General features: G+C 38.0%; 1 long non-coding RNA gene across 2 annotated transcripts in view; it reads right to left on the reverse strand.

The window, feature by feature from the left end:
- LOC306659595 overlaps positions 1–27926 on the reverse strand; it is a 76436-nt gene that overhangs the window by 24499 nt on the left and 24011 nt on the right. The window contains exons 2-3 of one of the 2 annotated variants that reach the window (XR_013763343.1): positions 26924–27175; positions 25267–25345 (exon numbers count right to left, since the gene is read on the reverse strand). This is a non-coding gene — a long non-coding RNA (uncharacterized lncRNA). Of the gene's footprint in view, positions 1–24683; positions 25346–26923; positions 27176–27926 lie in introns of those variants that run through there. The other variant, XR_013763344.1, reaches the window with a different exon arrangement.

The raw sequence follows: 27926 nt of genomic DNA on the forward strand, positions 1-27926 counted from the left end.
TTCTATGGCTGCTAAACCGAATCGCCACAAATTTAGTCCGGGTACAGAGTGACTCAACCTGACTTCTGCTTAGAATCTCTCAAGGCCTAAACCAAGGCCTGCATTGCTTTCTGAAGGCTCAGGATGAAACTGCTTCCAAGTTCATTTAGGTCATTGGCCAAGTTCTACCTTTCGTCAGTAGGACAGACGTCCCCATTTCCTGGCTGGCTGTCACCTGGAAGTCAGTCTCTGCTTCTGAAGGTTGTCTGCATTCTGTCTATGTTCGGTGTGTGTTCAGTGTGTCCCATGTCCAGCAATGGCAGATACAGCCCTCTTACACTTGGATTCCCTCTGACTTTTCTTTATGCCACCTCTTCTGACTCCAGCTAGAGAAAATTCTCTGCTGTTCAGTGTTCATGTGAGTAGTTTTGATTTACCCAGACAATCCAGGACACTCTTCCTATTTGAACATCTATAACCTTAATGTGCCTTGGAAAGAAACGTTTACCATATTATTTAATATATTCACAGCCTCTTTTTCTTTCTTTTTCTTTCTTTCTTTTTTTTTTTTTTTGCAGGGCAGGGATTAATCTCTTTACCATATTGTGTGTATCAATATCACATTGTGTGTAGTTGGTTCCTTTTATTGCCCACTAACATTACAGAGTGTGGATAAATCATGATTTTTTTTCTTAATCTTTCACCTATTCAAGGACATTGGAAATTTTTCCAAATTGGGCTGTTATAAAAAAAGAAACTATGAATATTCCTATCCATGATTTTACATGAACAGTATTTTTTTATTTCTTTGGGACAAATGCCCAGAAGTGTTATTGCTTAGCAAATGCATGCTTATGGCAAGTGCATGTTGAATTTTATGAAAAACTGACAAACCACTTTCTAGAATGACTGTACCTTTTTTACATAACCACCAGTAATATCTGAATGATTGTTTCTCTACATTCTCATCCAAATTTGCTATTATCATTATTTTTTATTTTAGTTATTTTGCTACTTGTATACTGACATCTTATTATAGTTTTAATTTCCATTTCCTTAATAAGTAAGGATGTCAACATCTTTTCATGTACTTCTTTGTCATTCTCATCAGTGAAAATTCTGTTCATATCTTCTGCCCGTTTTCTAACCAGATTTTTTCCTTGTTGTCATTGTTACTGTTGAATTTTGAAACTCTTACATATCCAAAATTAAACTCAAGTCCTATGTTGCATATGTGAGTTGCAGATATTTTGTCTCAGTCTGCAGCTTTACTTTTCACCTTTTTCATATGAGCTTCATAGACGGGTTTTCATTTTAATTAAGTTCTCTTCAGTCATTTTTCCTTTTTGTGGACTGAGATTTTAATGTCAAATCCAAGAACACTTAACCTACTGATTGTTTCTGAAGACATATTTTTTTTTTTTCTAAAAAATTTATAGTTTTGTGTGTTATATTTAAATCCATGGTCTATTTTGAGTTAATTTTTGCATAAGGTAATGTTTAAGTAAAGGATTTTGTTTTTTGGTTTCTTCCCTCTGAATATCTACTCTAACAGTACCATTGGTTGAAAAGGTTATCCATCATACATTGAATTGCTTTTGTGCTTTTATGTTGGACATGTATTTTGAATTTATTTCTGTGTTCTCTGTTCTGTTCCATTGACCTATGGGTCTTTCCATCATTACCACATTCTCTTTTGCTAACTATATGATAAGTCTTAATGTCTGGAAAAGCAATTCCTCCAAGTTTAATCTTCTTTTTCAAAGGTATCTTAAGTCCTGTTCATTTTCATATAAATATAATAATTTACTTGTATACATATACAAAAATACTTACCTAGATTTTTTTTTTATAGAAATTACATTAAATCTATAGTTGATTTGGGGAGAACTGACATCTTACAATGTTGAATACTCCATTCTATGAACATGGTATATCTCTTTTTCTTTAGTTTTCTGATTTCTTTTATAACTTCTAGCACATAGTTCCTGTATATATTTTGTCAAGTTTATACTTAAGTATTTTATTTTATTTGGCATAATTGTAAATGGCTTTAAATTTCTGTCCATATTTTTATAGCTATCTTTCAAATTATTTTTATTTGCATTTTTATTTGTGATTTGCAAACTTATAATACATCTTAAATGTAGTAATGCATATAGTCAATAAATGAATATATATCAAAATGTGCTTATACCACATTTTTAAAATAATTGACCAAATGTTTCCATAGGCTATTCATTTAAAATACCAAAAAATCATTTTGTGTGCCAACTCAAAGAAAGATAAATCATATATATATATAATAATAATTGGTATATATATGTATACACATATATATGTATATATGTGTGTATATATATGTATGTATATATATGTATACAGGTACACATGTATATACCAATTTAGTTAGAGTCCAGGTTTATGTATTCTAAGTAATAAGTTTGTCTCTGAGATTCTTTGGTTTGAGAGTCCTCTTTCTTTCCTGTCACCAATGATTACATATTAGTATATCCAAACATCTTATTTTCAGTGGATCACACAACATCCCTAATGAGTAGACAGGAAGAATATACAAAGTTCTAGATCATAGCATTGTTTTGAGATACATAGGAAAGCCAGCCATGGCAACTTAGAGAGACCCTAAGCAACTTAGGGGGACCTTGTCTCAAATAAAAAATAAAAAGTGCTGTGACTGGCTGTGGCTCAGTGGTCAAGAGCCCCTGGGTTTAATCTCCAGGACTTCAAGGAAAAAAGAGAGAAAGAAGGAGAGGGAGAGAGAGAGAGAGAGAGAGAGAGAAATACATAGGATCTTAGAGAGAGAAATACATAGGATCTTAGAATATTGGTTTCAGAGCACAGAGATTTTCCTTCCTATCTTAGTCTGAGTTCTTTTTCTCAGTCCAAAAACATTTTAGAGACAGAATTCAGAATGGCATTTGGGTTGGATTTGACACAGAGGTGTATTTATGATCTAAATGTCAGTGTACAGTTTCATAGTTAGATAAGGATTTATTGTATAAATTTGATGATCAAAGGGGATCAAAAGGATTCTTTTTATAAGCATGCTTTCCTTAGGTTGATACCAAAACCAAGACCCACCTTGGATCTGTTCTTAAGAAGATCCTTAAGCGAGGCTGTACAGAACCAAAGGCCATAACTTGAAACTTTTGACAGTCACAGAGGAGAGACATGGTTGGTCACATGGTTCCCCAAGCTAAGCAGCATCAAAAGGACTTTTATAAAAACCCATTTATTAATTCGACAAATGCTGTTTTCTTCATGTGTTCATTGTACCATGCTACATGTTGAGACCTGAAACATATATCCCTTGTCCTCTTGGAGGCATGACCCAGTGAAAAATCAAGACTAAGAAATGAGCAACAGGAAAGTAATTGTAACTTTCACGTTAGAGGAAGGATGGAGCTCTATGAGCGAACATAGCGTTTTAGTCAGGAATCTTTTGGATGCAAGTAACAGAAACTCATGAAGTATATTGGAAATTGGTAATTTAATATTGGGTGAAGCTACTAAAGATATCAGGAAACCCAAAGGATAGGAAGTAGAGTTATCAGGAAGAAAAGTAGCTGCTTTCCTACTCTTTGTCCACCAGAAACCACATGACCTCGCACATCATCTTCTTTCTTGCATCTCTTTTATTCTCTGTAATCTGTTTATTATGATTATGATGATGGCAAATGGTAGTACACAAATCACCACCCATTTTCTCTTCCCATTTTCAGTATTAACTAAAATGGTCATTGTCTTACTTTCCAACCAAATTCCCAGGAGAGAACTGGACTGGCCTCATTTGGCTCATGCATCTATGAGAGCTAAGGAGACACTTCGAATCAGGTGTTCTTCAAAGGATATCTTATGCTGATTTGGGGATTTGGAGAGCGTTGAGAGGAAATGGCAACTAACTGAGACTGGGGGAAGAGAATATTATTAAAATCCTGGAGGGAGAACTGAAAGAAGTTTAGTTTGGCTAGAACTTTGGCATTGTGGGAGGTGGTGAAGGGACTTCATTCAGATGATGAGGCTGGAGAGGAAAGAGCCCAGGATCTGAAAGTCATGCTAAGGGATTGAGTTTTGGTGAGGGGGTCCTCCTTGATATAAACATTAAGACTGTTGCCCCTCACTCAAATCACCATCTATAACTGTATTAATTCTAATTGTACCCTTCACACAACTCAAGTAGAATTTTTGTTTTGGTTTATGGCATTATGGCTTTCTCTTTTTCTTCTTGCTATAACACTCCTTTTCTGGGCTTCTGTGAATCTTGGTTGATGGGCAGGTATGTAGAACACTGGTTTTTCACAGAGGCAGAAACGTGTTTAAATTGCATGACTTTTCTCATGATGCCCAATATGTTCCTTAATCTCTTAGATGAAAAATCAAAAACAAACAAACAAAAATAAAAACATCAAGTCCCAGGATTGGGATACCTACTTTTATTCCCAGAAGAGGATGGAAATAGAGTGAGAAAAAACAGAGCATTGGAAATTGTGTATTTTCAGTTTTCTTTTCTCTGAGCTTTGTTTTAAAGTGTGACCAGAAAGGTCATACCATGACAATGTGAGAAATCCTATTACAGAGTAATTTTTTTCCTAAAATAATAAGCAAATATAAGCACTAAGATAAAGGACACTGATGGAAGATATAAACTTAGTAACTTGAACTTGGTTTGTATAATGCATTTAGAGCAGGACATTCCTGAATTTTGAAGTGGTTGTGACAATCCTCACTCCCTACCCACTTGTTAAGCCACATGGGGTTTTCCAGGCTGTTTTACTTTTTTAATGTTCATCAACAGTGGCTCCAGAATTTAAAGTTTGTAACCAATGTTCTCCCACTAGTCTCTCCTCTTACATCCACTTGAATTTTCTTTTTAAAAAGAGTATCTGTGGGCACTTGCATTTCCACCACTCTATACACCTTGTGAAGAACTGGATTTCTGCATTCCTTTCTCACTCTTTTCCTGATAGTTTTAATAGCAGACTGCTAAAAGGTACTTCACTGGAGCCAAATCAAAGAGATTCACTGTACTTCTAAAAATAAATCCTTTGGAAAGGAATAAACAGACTGTGTGACTTTTAATGGCACCTCCCTTCTTCAGATGCATGTGTCATCTGTCCTTTCCTTTCAGAGACCTGGTCAAAGGAAAAGCATGGGTTATGTAGAACATTGCTACTTTGAGACAAGAGCACACTGAGTTGAGGAGATCCTCTGAAGGACAGTGTGAAAGACTGTCACCTCTTTGCTCCCTGAGGCCAAAGGAACATATCCACTGTCTGTTCGTCTCCCAATCCCTAAAAATGAGTAAGATTAACCACTGCACTGGTTTCTGGAAGTGTAGCTAAATACATGTCTGGAGGGCTAAGTGGGTGATTGATTGCTCTGTGATTCCTGTCAATCTCCCTGCTTAGGACTTGGAAAATAAAAGTTCACTAATTCTTGGGCAAAATGCCATTATTCTTTTTCGACAGACCCCTAGGGGCTACCCTCTTTAATAATTCAATAGGAAGGGTCAATGCCAGTTGAGAAAATAATTGGTTCTCACTGAAACTGTAACTTACAAACTTCGAGAATTTGAATTCATGAGTAAAGAAGCAGAGGCAATTTTTAGCAGCATGACTAAATTTTGAGCCTCTACTATATTGCAGCTTTCCTTAGCAAATTTCCTGCTGCTGATTCAAATCTATCATTGAGCTGACTTTTACCCCAACTGGCATTTCATGAATAATTCACACTTATGGAAGTACAAAGTCCATGAAAAAATTATTATTTCTGTGACTGACTTGAATAGCCAAGATACTTGTCATCTTTCAACATTAATTTTTGATGGCTTGCTCCTTGGATAACAGAAAATAAAGCCAAAGGGTGCTGAAATGACAATAAATACTCCTTCTTTTGTACTTGGAGATCTACAACTCCAGTTTTCTCTGACACATAAATAAGCATCTGAGAGAGAACTGTGGCTTCAAAGGACGACAGACCCCAGAAAAGTAAGAGTAAGACCAAAATGCAAAGGATAATGTGACATTAAACACAATGAACACTCAATAGGTTACGTGTTTACTCAACTGAAGTAAATTTGATACTTTAGTCAGTTTATTTAGAATTTAAATCCTAGTAAATGCTTCCCAGCAGTTAAAGCCAAAAATACCACAATTAGCTGTAAGCATTTTATTTTTCAAAATAAGTTCACTCACTTTTAGGATGGTGGGGGAGACTGAACAACACTCCCTATTTTCTACACATAATTTCTCATTAAGTACTCTTCTGGACCTTTGCAAAACTTATGCTTTAGAATGTTTTTCTTCTTTCCCTCTTTTTTTGGACCTGTGACTATGTAATATACCTGATGTCAGAATAAACTCTCCTTTGTGTAGTTCACAGCAACTTACCTGCAAAGGAATTCAGGGAAATTTTCAGGCCTAATGAATAAAACCCTGCAGCATTCCATTATGTTATGAAATGACAAAGCACTCACAAAAATCATCACACCTTCTTCATGCATGCGTTCCATAATATTTTCATTTTCTGGATTCATGAAAATGAAAATTTTCATTTTTTTGATTCAGACAGCTGGAATCTGCCTGCTCTTATGTTTTAAACTCTTTGAACATAAGATAATATAAAAACATAATAACACCATAGAGCTTTTCAGGAAAACTCTGAAAAACCGTTGTCTAGTTTATTTAATCAAACCAGCTCTAAAATTTATTACTTAACCTTTAGCTCGTTGTCTAAGGATACAAATAAATATATATGTAAATATATTTTTCTATACTACAATATTTTGTAGATATTGTCATATTAGGATATACAGTCATCTTCAGGCGAATGACCAAAAAATTTCTTTCTTAAAAAATTAATTTTTCAAGGACTGTGCTAAGAGCATTTCCCTAAGAGTAGAATAGAGAGGAACCACAGCAGACAGGAATGATTTGCCAATTTGCAGAATTCACACAAAATAGAAGATATTGAGATGGTCCTAACTGCTTAGTTCCAAACAGATTCTCTTTTGACAGGTATGGTAGAAGAGCTAATGAACACTCTCTTCTCGAGTTCCCAAACTTTTTTTGTTGTGCTTGAAAAAACTAATTTGTTGTTCATTTCTCAGACCACATACAGCAACACTGTGATGGTTCTGTAGGACCCCCCAAAAGGAAGACCCTTACTCGAGTCTCAGGATGTCGCGCTCCAGGAAACACGAGAGACCGGCTTGATGCAAAAGCACGAGGCACTTTAATAACGGAGCTCCGGGCCAACACGTATCTCACGCAGGAGATAGAGGAGTTGACCCCAGGCTCAGAAATCAGGGGTTTATATAGGAAAAGTTAGGAGTTTGGCGCGGGTACACATAATTGGCTGATTCAAACATAAGCGGGCACATGACTACATTGATTACATCAGCAAGTAGTACGTGCAAATTGACATTCCAGCAATGTGGTAGGGCAGTTTATTTTGGTTAGCAGGGGTCAAGTTAACCTTAAAGAAAAGGGAAGAAGGAGGAAAGTGGGTGACACCAGATGGTCCACGGCCTTGTGGAGATTGTTTATCCTCCATGGCCAGTTAGTTTTTGATGATTTGGCAGTCTTATTTTAGGCTTGTTTAGGTATGTTCAGGCCTCAGGCCTGTCCCTCTTTGTTTCTTTTCCTAAGTTCATTTGCTAGACTACAGATTCTGTGCTTTAATTATGGGCACTTAAATTTTAACTCCTTCAGTTCCTCTCTGTACCAATGCCACTCTGGGCTCTCCACATTTTCCCTTTCTGCAAGTTCTGAGGCAAAAGTCTTATTATTTCTTAAACACAGCATTAGTCCCTTGAAATGAGGAGGAATAAGTACGGGTGTCCTCATTTTCCATAGGGAAACTAGGACAGGGAAAAAGTAATTTATTAGCGAGATCTATGTTTGCTGAAGCAAAAGATAATAAAAAAAAAAAAAAAAGGAAGAGGTAATTTTCCAGATAATTGGTGCAAAGCTATTTGATGTCTTGAATAATATGGGTATGCTTCAATACTTGATATTTGCACTCCCTATTTTCATTCTAGGAACACAAAAAGCTTAGAAGATTGAGCACCCTCATTTTCTAACTCATCATTTCAATTACCGGAGGTCCTTAAGCTATTGTAGGATAGAAATCTAATCAGTGGTGATGTCTTTAACTGAATATAAATTTCACTTTTTCTGAAATAAGGGAGAAAAGCAACAAAGCAACAAAGAGAATAATGTTTTGCTGGGAAGAGAATTTTGTGGCATAAACAAGCATTCATCTGAGGGTTTGCATTTGTAGATTGCTTTCCTAAATGGAACTGAGAGGACAGAAAATTCCCTGGAAGCAAAAGTAATTTGGTACTGAATTCAATCATGTGGCATCATTAAACAGGTGTGTCTGACCAACCCAATCAGTAAACTCCAACTTAGCTCATGAGAATTATGGAAACAATGGACATAGGTGATTTCTAGAAAAGTAAATAAAGGAGAATAAAGAACCACAGATCTAAAAGTAAGAACTAAAATGAATCTTCTAGACAATCACTGTAGATTCATTTTAGAAGGAAATGAATGAGCAAATATTCATAACTTTGTATTAGGCAGTGGTTTCTCAGTTATGACATCTAAATTGACAAAAGTAAAAAAGAAATACTAGATAAAGTTGGACATCATCAAATTTAAATATTTTTGTGCTTGAAAGAAAATCATCAAGAATATAAAAAGATAACCCATGGAATGGGAGAAAATATGTGCAATTTGTATATGTGATAAAAGACTTGTATATAAGTTAGGCAAAGAACTCTTAAACTCAACAATAAAAGCACAAATAACCTAACTTACAGATTGGCAAAGGATTATAATAGACATTTCTCCAGAGAATATAATGTAATTAGAAATAATCCCATGAAATCATCATTAATCATTATGAAAATACAATGTGATGCCATTTCACACCAACTAAGATGGTTAAATTAAAAAGGCAGAGAATAACAAGTGCTGGTGAGGATGCAGAGAAATTGGAACCCTCCCATATCACAGGTGGGAAAGTAAAATGATACAGATATTTTGCAAAAACATTTTTTCACATCTTCAAAATGTTACTCTAAGTGTTACAATAGAGTTGTGACAGGTTGACGTATTTGACTCTGTGCAATGTTATAGGTCAGGCTATATGGGCAATAACTGAACAGACTCCATTTTATCCTGAAACTCCTTATGTAGGAAATGCTTCTCCTGTGGGAACACCCCACCTCTGTACTCATCAATAGTTGCTTAGCATAGCAGGTTTGACAACACATAATGGCAATTATTATATAATATAAAATTGTTCTCTTTTTGATTCCTATTTTTCTTAGACAATGTACCATGTCAACAGTGATTGTCTAGATGTTAGTAACCATTCTTTAACTTGTACCCAACTAAGGTCATTTTGACCCACTTCCTCTTCTCCTTATGATTTTAGATTTCATGATGTTAGTTTGTAGTTTTGAATCATAGCAGCAGAGACTTATGATTGATGTACTGACTTATGGTATAAAAACTCTTGCAACCCCATGGTTGGGGATATTCTCCCAATAGCCATTTTGGGTGTTGTGTGAAACAGTCAGTCAGCTGGCTAATAAAAACTCTCAAATTTGAACTTCTCAGTGGTGATCAGTCTGTCGTTAAAATTGCACCCCACAACGTAGAAACATTTTAACTCAAAGGTCTAATCCAGACTCAAAGGCTCACACTCTTTACAATGTCACTTATAATATTCCTTCAAACACAAAAGTATAGGGACAAAAGACACATCAGAAGCTGCTATGCAAGGGCAGGGAGAAGGTTGGCCACAAGTACAAGGGGTATTCTGGGGTGATGCAATCATTTTACAATTGACTGTAGAGGTGATGATGTGTTTCTCAAAACTCACTAACAACAAGTGACTTTCATAAGTTATGCCTTAATAAAATCCAGCAATTCTACTTCTAGGTATATACTCAAGAGAATTTAAAACATTCAAAGTAGGAATACTGAGAGATGATATTGGTCAAATTATATGCTATATCCTGTGCATGTACAAATACATAGCAATGAATCTCACCATTATGGATAGATAATCACAATGCACTAATATATGGAAAAATAAAAGCATAAAAATAATTTAAGAGTCATCCACATACAATTTGTCTCTGAATGTTGATAGTGTCATTATTCATAAGAGTCAGAAAATGGGAACACTCAAATAATCATAAGTTGCTGAGACTATAAACAAATAGGAAGGGAATTTAATTTATGAATTAAGAGCTATACAGTGGAATTTCACTTGGCCCAAATATGTAATGTGATAATGCTACAACATAGATGAACCTTGGAAACATGCTCAGTGAAAGATACCAACACAAAAAGTGATGTATTGTAATGTCCAAAATAGGCAAATCCATAGACACAGAAAATATATTAGTGATCACCAGAGGCTGGGTGGAGGGAAGCCTGGGAACTGACTGTTAACAGGTGTGGGGTTTCTTTCTGGGTTATAAGTCACTTAAAATTAATTAGGCTAGAAATACAAATGTGTTAATATACTAAAAGTCATTAAATTGTATACTTAAAAATAGTGAGCTTTTAGTTTATATGAATTACAATAAGTCAGTTATTTTTTAAATTGTGAAAAAAGAATTTAATTTGGGTGGCTGGGGAGAGTATAGCAGGAGTGGCATAAGAGATGAGATACAGTTTCTTACAGGTCAGAGAATTTCCACTGTGTGTGTGTGTGTGTGTGTGTTTTAAAGATTGCTCTGTTTTCACGTATTATGCTCCACCATTGGACATATCCTAACTTATCCAAAGTTTAAGAAGAAAGGATCACTCCTCTAAGTGCCAAGGAAATTTGGCAGTGCTTCCAGAAGACATGGAAAAAATCTGCAGCAGGTTCCACTGTGAACTTTGCACCAGATAATATTTCAAATCAAATTAAACTCCAGAAACCAAAAAAGTCAGCTCAAAGTATAATGCTTAACTAGGGAAAAGATAAAGTTGTTTCTCTGGGGATTTTTTAAAATTGTAATAAAAATCACATCCATCCAAACCAAAGATTGCATTAGTTGCATAAGGATTTATGAATATTTTTATGAAAAATAGAGATTGCAATGATAACATGAAGTGTAGTGAGGATTTGGTGCTAAGGGAACTCCCTTACTTTGCAGGTGGGAGAGGAAAATGGTTCAAACATTTTGGAAAACAGTTTGCCAGTTTCTTATCAACTTATGCAAACCCTTACCATATAACCCAGAAGTTCTATACTTAAGTATTTATTACAGGAGAAATGAAAACCTGCATTCACACAATAACTTATATGTGAATGTTTTTTAGCAATTTACTTAAAATAACATAAAAGTGGAAACAACCCAAATGCTCCTCATTTGGGCAATTGTAATCAAATAGTGATACTTTTCCATAGTGGGATGCTTCTCACCATTAGAAAAGGAATGAACTAGTTAGTGATAGATGCAAAGGCATGGAAGAATCCTAAATGCATTTTTCTGCATGAAAGAAGCCAAATCCAAAGGACTACATACTTTAAAATACCATTTATATTACATTCTTCCAAAGACAAAACTATAGAATCAAAGGCACATCAGCAGCTGCTAGGGGAAGGAGTAGGAGACAGTTGGCCACAAGTACAAGGGGCATTCTGGGGTGATGGAATAATTCTACAATTGACAGTGGAGGTGGTGAGGTATGTTTCTCAAAACTCACTAAAATGAGGGTGACTTGTATGTAAATTATTCTTAATGCAAAAAGAAAAACAAATTCCAATGTACACACTCACTTTGGGAGATAACATTACTTGAATACATGGGCCTGGCACAGTGATTAATTCTTAAATGTTATTAGTTTATGATAAAAGTGTTGTCAATTAAAATTTGTGAGAGTTCTAAAAGCATAACTCATTTATATGTTATATATAAATCTTATAAAATGCAATTATATGCTATCTATAACATACATATACGTAAATCTGGAGGTCATTCTAAGTGAATCATCAGGAGTTGCTTCAGATAAATAAGATTTTGGTAAACTGGCGCTAAAAAAGATTTATTGAATTTTTCCTTTGGAAAAGCCTAATCATTGTACTTAACCAGAAAAATGTTATTAATACAACTGTCAAGAATAAATTATCACAAAGAAGCTTTAGTTTATTCTTATCCCTGTTACAAAATCCTACAAGTTTATGCAAGCGTGTTTCCTTTTAAGTTATGTTCCAGAGGAGTGGGGAGGGAATAAGAGGCAGAAACTTTAAGTCCTGAAATGATGTTGGTAAGGATTTCATAAATTTGGGCGACAGATGGTATATGGTATTTAGAGTCCAATTGCTAAATGCTTACAGAATGACTCAGGAACTGATAGCTGTTTATTGAAGGGGAGGGAACAGTATTATCTTGTTTAAAATGCTGCCTGCTGTATTGCAGAAAGATTACAAATCTTGCTCAACCTTGAGTCTGTCACATTTTTAGATTTTTTTTTTTTTTTTTGCAGTAGACAGTTTATTTTGTTCAAGTTATTCACCTCATCTAAATTGTTTTTAATATAGCTTTGGTATGTTGGCCTAAATTTTTATTCGAATGGAAAAAATTGCAATGTGTTTGAAGAAGTATGTTTTAATCTATTGCTTTTCATGTGTGTAAAAGAAGTCTAACATACACTGAAAAGTTCATTAAATTTGCTTATTTATCATATGTGGATTAAAACAAACCAGACTTTGTGTTTTGACTTTCCTTAATCAGAAAATGAAATTAATTAAAGTAGAAAGAAAATAAAACAGCACTTAATGGTATTAATAGATTTTGGGTGCCAGTTGGTAGCAAGACATATGGTAGTAGAAGAGGAAAAGGCTGTTAGCAACTCTTGACCATTGCAGTTTTAAGTCAAATGCTATATGTGTAACAATAATGATTCAAAATTTTAACTGTAGCTAGTGATAACTGAAGGTGGTCCAATGGTTTATAAGATATTTAAAGTAGTAGTATTATAAATATTTTAATATACATGCATTTTTTTTCAGACAACATACTAATTTTTTTCTGTACTGAGGATAGAACCTAGGGTTTGATGCATGCTAGGCAAACACTCCACCACAGAGCTACATCCCCAGCCCTCATCATTACTTTTTGATAACAAGGATTATTTGAGACTTAAACTTTTGTGTGGGTTACGAGCCTGAGAAGATAAAGAGGCAGGGAATTCTCAGATCTAAAGTTTAAACCTTTGAGGGGAAAGGGTTCAAATGAGGAGCAAAGATAAAAAACCGGATGCTCAAGACTGAAAATGGGGTTTGGGATACATTATAATTTGGATAGGAAGTGTCCCCCAAAAGCTCCTGTGGTTAGTGCAGGTATGTTCAGAGGTAAAATGATTGGATTGTGAGAACTTCAACCTAAGCAGTCCATCCCGGTTTGAATGAACTAACTGGGTGGTAACTGTAAGCAGGTGGGGTAGAGCTGGAGGAGGTGGGTCACTGGGGATATGCCCTGCAAAGAGTGTTCTTTCCTGTGGCCCCTTCCCACTTTCCTCTCTCTGATTCCAGACCACCATGAAGGGGACAGGTTTTCCTCCCCAAGCCCTTCCACCATGATGTTCGGCCTCACTTTTGTCCCAGAGCAATGGAATTGTCCCAGCAGGGACTAAACCTCTGAAACCATGAATCAAAAAAAAACCACTTTTCCTCTTCTAGGTTATGCTTGTTGGGTATTTTGGTCTCAGCAGCAAAAAGCTGACTAACACAGGACATTAGTTTTTCTCATCTCTAAAGAACCAGGGCACTTTAAGAAGGCACTTGAGTACATTCTTCTGAACCTGATACTCCCTCCCATGCCTGCTCTTACCCCACTGCACAGAGATGAGTTATGGTCTGTGGAGAAGCTCCCAGAGCCTGTGTGAGAAAAGCTAGTTTGTGGGAACAAGATTGTCATTCTTTGAACAAAGTTGTCATTCATTGCCAGTAGCAAAGATGCCAAGACAGCTCATGTTTAAAAGAAAATCTGGGAGGTTTCAAGATGGCGGCCTAGAGGGTGGCTGCATTTCATGTTGCTCCAGGACTCAGGATTCAAAAGAGGAGATATTGAGACACTTGGGACCAACTCAAAGCAGCCGGGTGACTCTCACCCGTTGGGAAGGCGTCCCGGATGGGAGGGTGGTCCCGGAACGCAGGAAACTTTGTGAGGTAGAGCTGCCGGCGAGACGCCCCACCCCCACTGGAGCAGTGAACTCGGACAACTGGGAGCGCCGAAAAGGAGGCAGCTCGGCACAGCGCTGGGACTCGGAGCAACCACTGGGGCTCCGGCGGCTGTCCAGGGGAGGAGTGGCGAGGAGAGCTGTGTGGACTCAGGACACCAGGGCCTGCCCTGAGGACGAGGAGGAGGAAGAGGAGCGCGGCCACTTGGATTTGGAGTGACTGCACCAGAGCTACAGGCGGTTGCCAGAGGAGAAGCTGCGTGGCGAGCTGTTTGGACTCAGAACGACTGCTTCTGAACACCGGGGCCTGCCCTGAGGACGAGGAGGAGGAAGAGGAGCGCGGCCGCTTGGATTCAGAGTGACTACACCAGAGCTACAGGCGGTTGCCAGAGGAGAAGCTGCGTGGCGAGCTGTTTGGACTCAGACCACTTCTGAACCCCGGGGCCTGCCCGGAGGAGTAGGAGGAGGAGGAGGAGGAGCGCGGCGGGTCGTTTGGACTCGCAGTGACTGCATTAGAGCTCCAGGCGGCTGCTCAGAGAAAGCGAGTGGTGAGTTGTTTGGACTTAAAGTGACAGCGCCTGAACACAGGGGGGGTGCCTGGAGGAGAAGCACGGGGGGTCGCTTGGCCTTGAGTGGCCGCACCAGAGCTCCGGGCGGTTGCCCAGAGGACCCATGCTGCGGGTCACGTGGATTCAGAGCCACTCAGAGCGACCGCTCCTGAACACTCGGGGGGTTATCTGGAGAAGGAGGAGGAACGGGGAGGGTCACTACGACTCGGAGTGATTGATTGCCCAAGGCTACGGGTGGTTGGTGGGAGGTGGAGGCACGCAGTGAGTTTCTTGGACTCCTAGTGACCGCACCGGAACACTGGTCGGCTGTCTGGAGGAAGAGGCGTCTGGCGGGTCTCTGGGACTCAGAGCGATTGTACGGGGCCCCAGGTGGCTGCTCAGAGGAGGGGCCGCATAGCCAGGCAATTAGGTGCAGAGCAGGGTCCCAGGATCTAGGAGGCTTCTTGGTGGAAGAGCCGCACAGAGACAGGCTTAGGGCGGAGCGAAGATTCCAGGCCTGCGGGCAGATTCTCTGAGGAGGGGCAGCCTAAGGAGATTCATCTGCGAAGGGTGAGGCTCCCAGGCCCAGGAGATAGGGCCGGGCCCCTGGGAACTTTGCAGAGGAAGGCAGCCCAGCCCAGGTGGTAGCTGTAAATTGAGGGGAACCTCTAGGAGGGTACTGACCAGCGAGACCTCCCCACCGGGTGAGTCTTCCCTGCCGGGTGAGGTTTCCCCACAAGGACGGTAAAACTAGACACTCAGGCCCAAACAGGCCTTGCCTCAGCCCACAGCCTAGGTCCCCTTTGGATGACCATTGGTCAACAAGTGGAGGCACCTCTGCCCACTAGCAGGGATTATACCCCACCTGAAGGCCACCATTCCTAGAGAGGCAGCTTCCTTGTGGAGCACCACATTATCAACTTCCTCCAAGACTTCAGGCTACTGAAGGCTAAGGGGGGATATATATAGAAATCTTCAGGGACATTGTAAGTCAATAGAGGAAATCTGCAATATCTCAGCGGTCCACTGATACCTGAACAATATGAGAAAACAAGGAAAGAAAATGCTGCAAACAAATCTAGATGTTACATCAATAAAACCCAATGACAGCATGGCAGAAGAAATGACAGAAAAGGAGTTCAGAATGTACATGATTAAAATGATCAGAGAAGCAAACGATGAGATGAAAGAGCAAATGCAAGCATTGAATGATCGCACCAATCGACAGTTAAAAGAGCAAATACAGGAAGCAAAAGATCATTTCAATAAAGAGTTAGAGATATTGAAAAAAAACCAAACAGAAATCCTTGACATGAAGGAAACAATAAACCAAATTAAGAACTCCACAGAAAGCATATCCAATAGGATAGAACACCTGGAAGACAGAACCTCAGACATTGAAGACAAAATATTTAACCTTGAAAACAAAGTTGAACAAACAGAGAAGATGGTAAGAAATCATGAACAGAATCTACAAGAACTATGGGATATCATGAAAAGGCCAAATTTAAGAATTATTGGGATTGAGGAAGGCCTAGAGAAACAAGCCAAAGGAATGAACAATTTATTCAATGAAATAATATCAGAAAATTTCCCAAATCTGAAGAATGAAATGGAAAATCAAGTTCAAGAGGCTTATAGGACTCCAAATACACAAAATTACAACAGACCCACACCAAGGCACATTATAATGAAAATACCGAACATACAAAATAAAGACAGAATTTTAAAGGCTGTAAGAGAAAAGAACCAAATTACATTCAGGGGGAAACCAATACGGATATCAGCAGACTTTTCAATCCAGACCCTAAAAGCTAGAAGGGCCTGGAACATTTTTCAAGCCCTGAAAGAAAATGGATGCCAACCAAGAATCTTATACCCAGCAAAACTTACCTTCAAATTTGACGATGAAATAAAATCCTTCCATGATAAACAAAAGCTAAAAGAATTTACAAAAAGAAAGCCAGCATTACAGAACATTCTCAGCAAAATATTCCATGAGGAAGAGATGAAAAACAAAGAAACAAATCAGCAAAGGGAGGAATTATCCTAAAGGAATTGTCAAATAAAGGAGGAGCCAAGTTGTGTCAAACAAATAAATAAATAAAATTTAAAAAATGAACCAAATGATTGGGAAACCAAATCATATCTCTATAATAACCCTGAATGTTAATGGCCTGAACTCATCAATCAAAAGACATAGACTGGCAGATTGGATCAAAAAGAAAGATCCAACAGTATGTTGCCTGCAAGAGACTCACCTCATAGAAAAAGATACCCATAGACTAAAGGTGAAAGGATGGGGAAAAACATACCATGCGCATGGACTCAGCAAAAAAGCTGGAGTATCCATCCTCATTTCCGATAATGTGGACTTCAAGCCAAAGTTAGTCAGAAGGGATAAAGAAGGTCATTTCATACTGCTTAAGGGAAGCATAAATCAGCAAGATATAACAATCAGAAACATCTATGCCCCAAACAGTGGCTCATCCTTGTATGTCAAACAAATCCTTCTCAATTTCAGAAACCAAATAGACCATAACACAATAATACTAGGTGATTTTAACACGCCTCTCTCACCACTGGACAGATCTTCCAGACAAAAATTGAACAAAGAAACTATAGATCTCAATAACACAATCAATAATTTAGACTTAACGGACATTTATAGAATATACCATCCAACCAAGAGCGAATACACTTTCTTCTCAGCAGCACATGGATCCTTCTCTAAAATAGACCATATATTATGCCACAAAGCTAAAGTTAGCAAATACAAGAAGATAGAGACACTAGCATGTATTCTATCAGATCATAATGGATTGAAGTTAGAAATAAATGAAAGAGTAAAACACAGAAACTATTCCAACATCTGGAGATTAAACAATATGCTATTATATGATGAATGGATAACAGAAGATATTAGGAAGGAAATTAAAAAATTCTTAGAGGTAAATGAGAACAAAGAAATATCATATCAAAATCTCTGGGACACTATGAAAGCAGTACTTAGAGGGAAATTTATTTCATGGAGCGCATTTAATAAAAGAAGTAAAACTCAACAAATAAACGACCTAACGCTATAGCTCAAAGCCCTAGAAAAAGAAGAACAGAACAGCACCAAAGGTAGTAGAAGACAGGAAATAGTTAAACTCAGAGCTGAAATCAATGAAATTGAAACAAAAGAAACAATACAAAAAATTGACAAAATAAATAGTTGGTTCTTCGAAAAAATAAACAAAATTGATAAACCCTTAGCCACACTAACAAAGAGCAGATGAGAGAAAACCCAAATCACTAAAATTCGGAATGAACAAGGAAATATCACAACAGACAGGATTGAAATACAAAACATAATTAGAAGCTATTTTGAAAATCTATACTCCAACAAAATAGAAAATGTCGAAGACATCAACAGGTTTCTAGAGACATATGAATTAACTAAACTGAACGAGGAGGACATACACAATTTAAATAGACCAATTTCAAGTACTGAAATAGAAGAAGTCATCAAAAGCCTACCAACAAAGAAAAGTCCGGGACCAGATGGGTTCTCAGCCGAGTTCTACAAAACCTTTAAAGAAGAGCTCATTCCAATACTTCTCAAAGTATTCCATAAAATAGAAGAGGAGGGAACCCTCCCAAACTCATTCTATGAAGCCAATATCACACTGATACCTAAACCAGACAGAGATTCATCAAGGAAAGAAAATTTCAGACCAATATCCTTAATGAACATCGACGCAAAAATTCTCAACAAAATTTTAGCAAATCGCAAACAAAAACATATTAAAAAGATAGTGCACCATGATCAAGTGGGTTTCATCCCAGGGATGCAAGGTTGGTTCAACATCAGGAAATCAATAAACGTAATTCACCATATTAATAGACTTAAAGTCAAGAATCACATGATTATTTCAATAGATGCAGAAAAAGCATTTGATAAAATACAGCACCCCTTCATGCTCAAAACACTAGAAAAAATAGGGATAGTGGGAACATTCCTTAACATTGTAAAGGCCATTTATGCTAAGCCCATGGCTAATATCATTCTAAATGGTGAAAAACTGAAAGCATTCCCCCTAAAAACTGGAACAAGGCAGGGATGCCCTCTTTCACCACTTCTATTTAACATCGTTCTTGAGACTCTGGCCAGAGCAATTAGACAAACCAAAGAAATTAAAGGGATACGAATTGGAAAAGAAGAACTCAAACTATCCCTGTTTGCTGATGACATGATTATATATTTAGAGGAACCTGGAAGTTCCACCAGAAAACTCTTAGAACTCATAAGTGAATTCAGTAAAGTAGCAGGTTACAAGATCAATGCCCATAAATCCAACGCATTTTTATACATAAGTGATGAATCTTCAGAAAGAGAAATTAGGAAATCTACCCCATTCACAATAGCATCGAAAAAAATAAAATACTTGGGAATCAATCTCACAAAAGAGGTGAAAGATCTCTACAATGAGAACTATACAACACTAAAGAAAGAAATTAAAGAACACCTTAGAAGATGGAAAGATCTTCCATGTTCTTGGGTAGGAAGAATTAATATTGTCAAAATGGCCATACTACCTAAAGTGCTATACAAATTCAATGCAATTCCAATTAAAATCCCAATGACGTACCTTACAGAAATAGAGCAAGCAATTATGAAATTCATCTGGAAGAATAAGAAACCCAGAATAGCTAAAGCAATCCTTAGCAGGAAGAGTGAAACAGGGGGTATTGCAATACCAGATCTTCGACTCTACTACAAAGCAATAGTAACAAAAACGGCATGGTATTGGTACCAAAATAGAAAGGTAGATCAATGGTACAGAATAGAGGACACGGACACAAACCCAAATAAATACAATTTTCTCATACTAGACAAAGGGGCCAAAAATATGCAATGGAGAAAAGATAGCCTCTTCAACAAATGGTGCTGGGAGAATTGGAAATCCATATGCAACAGAATGAAACTAAACCCATATCTCTCACCATGCACGAAACTAAACTCAAAATGGATTAAGGACCTGGGAATCAGACCAGAGACCCTGCAGATTATAGAAGAAAAAGTTGGTCCAAATCTTCACCTTGTTGGTCTAGGATCAGACTTCCTTAACAGGACTCCCATAGCACAAGAAATAAAGACTAGAATCAACCACTGGGATAGATTCAAACTAAAAAGCTTTCTCTCAGCAAAGGAAACTATCAGCAATGCGAAGAAAGAGCCTACAGAGTGGGAGAATATCTTTGCCACTCATACTTCAGATAGAGCACTAATTTCCAGAATATATAAAGAACTCAAAAAACTCTACACAAAGAATACAAATAACCCAATCAACAAATGGCCTTAGGATATGAGCTTCACAGAAGATCTACAAGCAATCAACAAACATATGAAAAAATGTTCACCATCTTTAGTAATAAGAAAAATGCAATTCAAAACTACACTAAGATTCCATCTCACCCCAATTAGAATGGTGATTATCAAAAACACAAGCAACAATATGTGTTGGTGAGGATGCGGGGAGAAAGGTACACTCATACATTGCTGGTGGGGCTGCAAATTAGTGCAGCCACTCTGGAAAGCAGTGTGGAGATTCCTTAGAAAACTTGGAATGGACCCACCATTTGACCCAGCTATCCCACTTCTTGGCCTATACCCAAAGGACTTAAAATCAGCATAATACAGATACGCAGCCACATCAATGTTCATAACTGCTCAATTCACAACAGCCAGACTGTGGAACCAACCTAGATGTCCTTCAATTGATGAATGGATAAAGAAACTGTGGTATATATATATACAATGGAATATTACTCAGCTATAACGAATAATAAAATTATGGCATTTGCAGGCAAATGGATGAAATTGGAGAATATCATGCTAAGTGAGATAAGCCAATCTCAAAAAGCCAAAGGATGAATGATATCACTAATAAGTGGAGGATGACACATAACGGGGGGGAGGGAAGGGTTAGTGTTAGGGTTAGAGTTAGGGTTAGGGAGGGGGGCAAGTATGGAGGAAGGAAGTACTGTATAGAGGGTAAAGAGGGGTGGGAGGGGTGGGGGGAAGGGAAAAAATAACAGAATGAATCAAACAACATTACTCTATGTAAATTTATGATTACACAAATGATATGCCTTTACGCCTTGTACAAACAGAGAAACAACATGTATCCCATTTGTTTACAATAAAAAAAAAAAAAAGAACAAAAAAAAAAAAAAGAAAATCTGAATAGCAGCAAATTTCAATTTGCCATTTTTGTGCACTGGCCCACCTCACTGCAGCATCTTTCCAGGTGCACTCTGTCTTGGCCAGGATTCAGGGTCAGGATGTTGCTGATAGAATACATCCAGCTTAGACTCAGCTTGATATTACATTCTTTCTGGATTTTGTATTTGAAAGAAAGGAAGATTCTAAAATAAAATTTAAAATTAAGGTAAAAGAGACAATTTGCTACCTTTCTACTAATATGAAAATATATATTGATTTTTTTCCTGGTAACTTATATTTCATTTTCTAGCGTGTCACTTCCCCATGATAGAAAATTGCATATGGACTCTAGGCCTGGAATCTAAAGGTTAGTATGTTTTTTCTGGACTAAGGATTCTCTATCCCATTTTGTAAAGTACATTCAGACCACAGGACCAGATTATCTGCCATACAAGCAAGGGGAATCCAGCCTTCTCATGAGGGCAGCAGACTGCGATTTTAGGGCAGACCTGTCTACATTATTTGCCATCCTATTGATTACCATGGTTGATCCAGATGATGTAGTTGCATGAATGGATGTCCCCTTTTCTCCTGAGCACTCTTGTGGGCATTGCTCAAAGCTTCCTGATGCCTAGCCCACAGAAAGGCATTGAATGCCCATTTCATGCCTGAACAGTCAGCTAAATTTAATAGCTTTAGCTATGACATACTAGTAAGATTAGAATTTCTATTGCATGATCATGTTAGAAAACCAGATCTATATCTTAATAGCATCTTGATTTTGGTTTGCTTCTAGTTATGAAGAAAGAGTAGTTATAACTTTTATGTGCTCAGGGATTGAGTCTTGCCAACAGAGAAAGAAACTCTGCATATGGATTCTTGAAAGAAGATAATGTTTCTCCTTCAACCTATAAGCTCTCATTCTCAGACCTGGATGGAAAAGAAATATCACTCTTTGCTGTTTCATAGTGCAGAGGTAATGTAGGATGCATGTGTACCCTGGCATGGTACACGGCTAATACCAAGAACTCAAGAAATGATGCTGCTTCTATTTTGGTTTTGTTGTTAAAAAGAGAGAGTAAAACAATAATTCATTACTATGGAAAAAGCACTGGGAATAAAAAAGGAAAGAGTATGTAATTCCTTGCTCTACCTTGTGGCATTTTGTTGATTTCAGAATTAGGTTAAATCAGTATTAATAGATTTCAGACTTACAGAGCTTTTGATATGTGAAAGGCTCCTTATTCATCTGTTTCTTTCTTTCTTGAGTACCAACTATGTGCTAGAGATATAGACGGAAAGATGGATTAGACACTTCCCACCCTGCCTACCAAGAATTCAAGTTTTCGGGAGAAAGACAAAGAAGAAATGCATTGAGGGACATGCAAAATGTGCTATGGAAGCATTGTTAACAGGGGTTTAATTAAAAGAAGGTGTGAAATGCTGGTGATAAGGGAAATGTACCTGGAGTTTGTAAACCAAATATGATGCATGTGATGACAGAGTGATTAGAATTTTCATCCACAGCTGGTTAGAGAGTAGACAAGGACCCTAGGTTAATGGGAAGACTTAGAGAGCTGAGGTCAGGAAAGACCCTGCTCATGAAAGCAAGATGCATGTATTAGGGGAATAAATCCACCTATAACTGCTGGCTTTTGTAAGACAGAGTTGAAGCTCAAGACAAGGTAACATCAAAAGTGTAGGTATTATTTCATAAAGTATCCATACCAGGAATTCCAAGCTCATACATTAGGCACAGACTCTATGGACAATAAAATCAATATTAGGTTGTGAGATATCAATGAATTCACACCTGGACTCTAGCCAGTGGTTGAAACAATAGAAAATATAACCCACCCTCTGGAAAGTCCTGAAAAAATTGGGAAGGATATCAAACTTTGCTAAGTGGGCTTTGGTTTAGCTTCAGCCTTAGATAACCACTGGGGTAGATATGCAGACTATGAAGTAAGGAACAGGTGAAGCCTGTTGCTAAGTATTGGGTCAACACTGTGAGGATGTGGAGTGATCAGGGACAGTTTGTACTCTATCTGTTTCTGTGTAAGGTGGTGCTCCCAGTGTATCTAATATCAGGTCTGCATGGTGGTATGGATTGATCAACTGGATGATTTATAACCTCACCTCATTTTCAGTAAGTCTCAAGGTGATAATCAGTATAACAGTCACCATGACATAAGGTGACCATAAACCAATCAGGTACAAGCAATTTATCCAGAGTTCCTATTTGAGTTTAGATCACATCTCCAGCTTTTTGGATGCCCATTGTAAGGAGAACACTTTGTGTGGGTGCTTTGTGCATATGGAGAAATACGTGATAAAATATCAGGATTTATGACACTTCTAATGGGCAATGAAAGCATTTCTCTAGAGGGATAACACGGCCATGAAAGGATCTTTGGATCTGAATTCTTGGAGGCCTAGACTAAGGCTACTCAGGGATCAATGAACCTTCATTCAAGCTTGTGCACACTGGTACCATGACTGGTTTTTGGTATTCAGGAGCACACTACCACGTGCAGTTGCAGGGTGTATCACAGCTGCTGGGAGAACCAGGCTTCACTATGATAGACAGGAATTCTCTCACACCTCAAGGATGTGGAAGATCAGAGAATAAGTTTGAGCCACTCATGAACTGTGGCTTTCAAAGTTTCACATATGAACATCTTTTTATACACCCAAACTGCATAGTCACTCCTGGAACATTCATGTTGGACTATCATGATTGTCAATTATTAACACAAGCTGCTATTTTAGTGAGTGAACCTAAGACAGGCACAATGTTGGTATTTTACATAGGGTATTTCCTATCTTCAGAGCATAGGAAATGTTCTGACATAGAATCATAGAATCATAGTTGTGAATACATCTACTGAAACTCATAAAGGTCAAAAAAGTTGTCCCTAGAATATAGAACTTGAAAGGGTCTCAGGTTCTGTTCGAGCCGGTTTCTATTTGATGCCAGTCCCAGTGCTTTCTCTACCATCAATCTGTGTGTACATGCTTTTGTCACATAGTTGTAGCCTAATGCCCTGTTTGGGCAATTTCTGTTTTGTACTAAATTGTCCTTTAATGAGTTTTGGGGCATCCATCCTTCTTGAGTTATCTGGGAAAAAAAAGAGGCAGGTTCAGCAAAAAAAAATAAAAAACAGTGGGACTAGCATAAAGCTACCCTCTGTATATATATATATATATGTGTGTGTGTGTGTGTGTGTGTGTGTGTGTGTGTGTGTGTGTGTATCAAGCATGTACTTCTATATTACACACATACACTCACTCACATACATACATAGATGCTATCAAAATTTCTAAAACTTGAAAATTCATTGGGAAGGAAAACATTGAAGTCCTTATCAAATTCTCTGACTCTGTGAAAACAAAGCAAATGCATTTTTTCACAAGAATAGTCTCAGATGTAAGTCTTCAAGGAATCCTTCCACAGTGTGTTCCTCCAACACCATTGGGCAGACTGCAGCTACTGGTATGGAAATGCAGCCACAGTCCCTGAACAACTTACTTTGAAAAGGATTCTAAAATATAGAGCAAACCCATAGGTAAAAACCCAGAGTGTATTTCACTTTTCAAAAGAGCTTATCTATGGCCAATATTTACTACTTCCTTTTTTGAAAATATTCCCTGTTTGATAACATTGTTCAAATCCAGGACAAAGCATTACTAATGAAAATATTTCAAGAAAATCACTCAGGGTGTTGAGCATTAAGAAGATGCTTGAAAAATTATAGGAAAAAATAATAAAACAGAAATGCAATATTAGCACCACTGCGGGGATTTTAAAAACCTTTGTTGTGTGGTCGAGGCAGCTTTATGAGTTCCTTATGAGAGAGGAAAATCTGGATTACTGTTTCCTTAGTAAAAGCTAGAGCTGAGTGTGGGTGATATCTGTTATCACTCATGGAGCCAGGGCAGAATGGAATATTCCATTACATGTAAGCAGCTGTGAGGGATTAAAGGGTTTCTGGTGTCAGAGGTGAAGAGCTTCAACTTAAGGGAAACTTTTTGTTGCAAGGTTGGCTAGGAGAAAATTTGTGATGCTCTTGATATGCACATTTCAAGATATGTGGGACCTAGAATTACAATAAACGCCACTGGGAAAATCTCATGATCGTGAGGAAGGAAAGTGTGTGGTCTGAGCCGGACTCCATTCCATTGTTTCTCCTTCTATCCCTTGCCCATCTCCTCACATACATCCCATACATGCTGTATTGGTTTGTTTTCATTTCTGTAACAGAATACTTGAGGCTGAGTGATACATAAAGAGCTTTATTAGGCTCACCAGTTTGGAGGCTAAAAGTCCAAGGTAGGGCAGCCCCATCTGTTTGGCCTCTGGTGTGGACATCATGGAAGACGGCACCCTAAGGGTAGAAACACAAGCAGAGGAGGTCACAGAGTGAGACAGCCTTGCTCTTTTAAAAGAACTTACTCTGAGGAGAACTAACCCTTTGTGTGAGGGCAGTGCCCCAATGACCTTTCACTAGGCTCCACCCCTTAAAGACCCCACCGCCTGGCAATATAGTCACACTGATGATCAGACTTCCAACACATGACCCTTGGGGGACATACCGGAGCCTTAGCTAAACCAAAGCACATGTATTTGAAGCAGACAGAAAATGTGTGCTCTCAATAAATACACAGGGGGTATTCTTCTGATGGGACTTGATTAGGTAGTCTTCCATGTTCTCGAGGTTATCCTGTATCTTCCTCTTTTAACCCTTTCCTCTTAAAACAAAAGATTTGCCTTCAAGCTTTTCTGAGGAGACAGATTATACTCATAGCAAAGTAAAGATACAGCACTTCTGAACCGTGGAAGGAAAGAAAATTTTTTTCTAGGAAACAAACAAATCTGAATATGTGTGAGACTGATTTTTTTTCCTCACTCTCTGTAGCTGGGGCATATCACAGTTAAAGTGTGGCTTTAACCCAAATCCATACCTTTCATGCCTGCCCCTTGAGATCTCCAAGGAAAACAAAATATGACAGAAAATGCTAGGTTGGTGACAGTTTAACACATTAGCGATCAGTTTGTCTTTCTTACAAAGTGATGTGAATTTGTTTCCTCAAAAAGCAGGGCCTTGGAAATGTGGAGGGAAACACAAGGGGTTTCAGAAAGCCTTGTACATTTTTTTATAATCTAAAATCCTCTGAACAGGAACAAGTTTACTTTTCAACCTCTAAGAAAGCAACTACAATCCTTGCAGGTCACAAACTATCACAATCAGAACCTTCCACTCTTGGCCAGAAGATCTTTGTCAGAACAAAATCAAATTTGACATCACAATAAACTCCTAGAATAAGTTATGATATGCACACTGGAACACAGATGGAGTTTGTGGGCACAGAAGCATAGGATTTCACAGTTGACTTCATCTGTAAAACCGTCAGCTTGGGTGTCATTATAGCAATCACAGGTTTTTGAAACAAGAAGTACAAAAACATATATTACCTAAATCTCACAAATCTATCTTTGTCAGGTTTTAACAAGACTTTCCTTAAATTGTTCTCAAATCAATGTTCAAAATAACACAAGAAATTTCTTACAAGTTTCTAGAAATGCTGGGGGTAGTGGGGAAACAGGGAGTCTCTTTGATCTAGGGACTTGTATTTAGAGATTCTTGAACTATGAAATATTTGTAATCAACAGCAAAGTTTTATCACAGAGGACCAAAAAGACCTATCTAGATTTGTATAAGCCAAAACTGAGCCACCCCACTGATCTAAAAAGGCTACTTTTTCCATAAGAACCTGTATGCCCCGCACAGTGAAGGTGGTACAGACATGGTGGGCTTCTCTTCCTGGTGTGTTGACCATTGCAGAAGCATTTTGTTGTTGTTGTTGTTGTTGTTTAGCTTAGCCTGAGAAGGGGTCAGTCACACAGGGAAGGACAGTATGTGAGAAGTAAGAATTAAATGGCGATTTTAATTGTATATACTTACTTGAGGCCAGGCATCTTCCCAAGGTGTGCGTTGGGGGAAGTGGGGGCAGCTAATTCCAATTATCCTTTTGTAAGAGCCAGCTGAAGAGTTGCCAAGTAGCCATACTTTCTTTATATTCCATTTACTGACCTTAGTTTTCTTTTGACGATAACTTTTTCAGCCCCTAGTAAATGCGACACGTTGCTAGGCCTCAGGATGCAATGATGGGCATGAGACACACCACATGGGTCTTTCGGGTTTTTGGAGTGCGCACTGTTTTGGAAGAAGACAAGTATTAAGAGCAAACAATGCCCAAATTAATTATTTCATTTTATTCATCTTAAGCATTTGTAGGAGTACAGGGTATAATGAATATAGAACTTGAGTGTAATCCAGATGGGTCAGAAAGGTTTTCTTAGAAATTTATATTGATGTTATAATGAGATGAATGAGCCCCAACGTAGGTAAAGAGGAAGCTAGGGTTCAGTCCAGCAAGCAAAAGATGTCTGTCACATGACAAGGCTTGGAAACTCCAGTGAGAATCCTTTAAAGTAGAATGTGAGTTCATCTTTTTTTAGGGCTGGTGTACTTAGGTTCCAGTCTTCTAGATAGAAGCTAGATTAAATGATCAGGATCACACTGGGCTCCAACAGCCCAGTGATTCTAGAACTACTTCCATCTTTATAAGACTTTCCTTTCCTTTCTAGTTGGACTGGAAATAGGCCAGGAACTGGTTTAAAAGGATCTGAAGGACTGTTTTCCTGAGTAGTAAAGGAAGGTTCTTTTCAAGTGCCATGTACTGTTCTTGCACAGGCACAATGGCTGGAAGTGTCTCCCTAGCTACTGGCACAGGGTGACTGACAAATGAGATCCAAGGAAGTTTTCTTTCTAGACCAGACAAGGCTAAATAAGAATCTGGAGAACTCTGGTTACAGCTGAGTTTCAAAGCAGAAGAGAAAATAAAGTTTAGCAAAACAAATGACTTGAGGTTAAACATAGGAAACCTTATGGGGAGAAATCACCT

Source organism: Sciurus vulgaris, assembly GCF_902686455.1.
Source record: "Sciurus vulgaris genome assembly, chromosome: 4".
NCBI classification, from domain to species: Eukaryota; Metazoa; Chordata; class Mammalia; order Rodentia; family Sciuridae; genus Sciurus; species Sciurus vulgaris.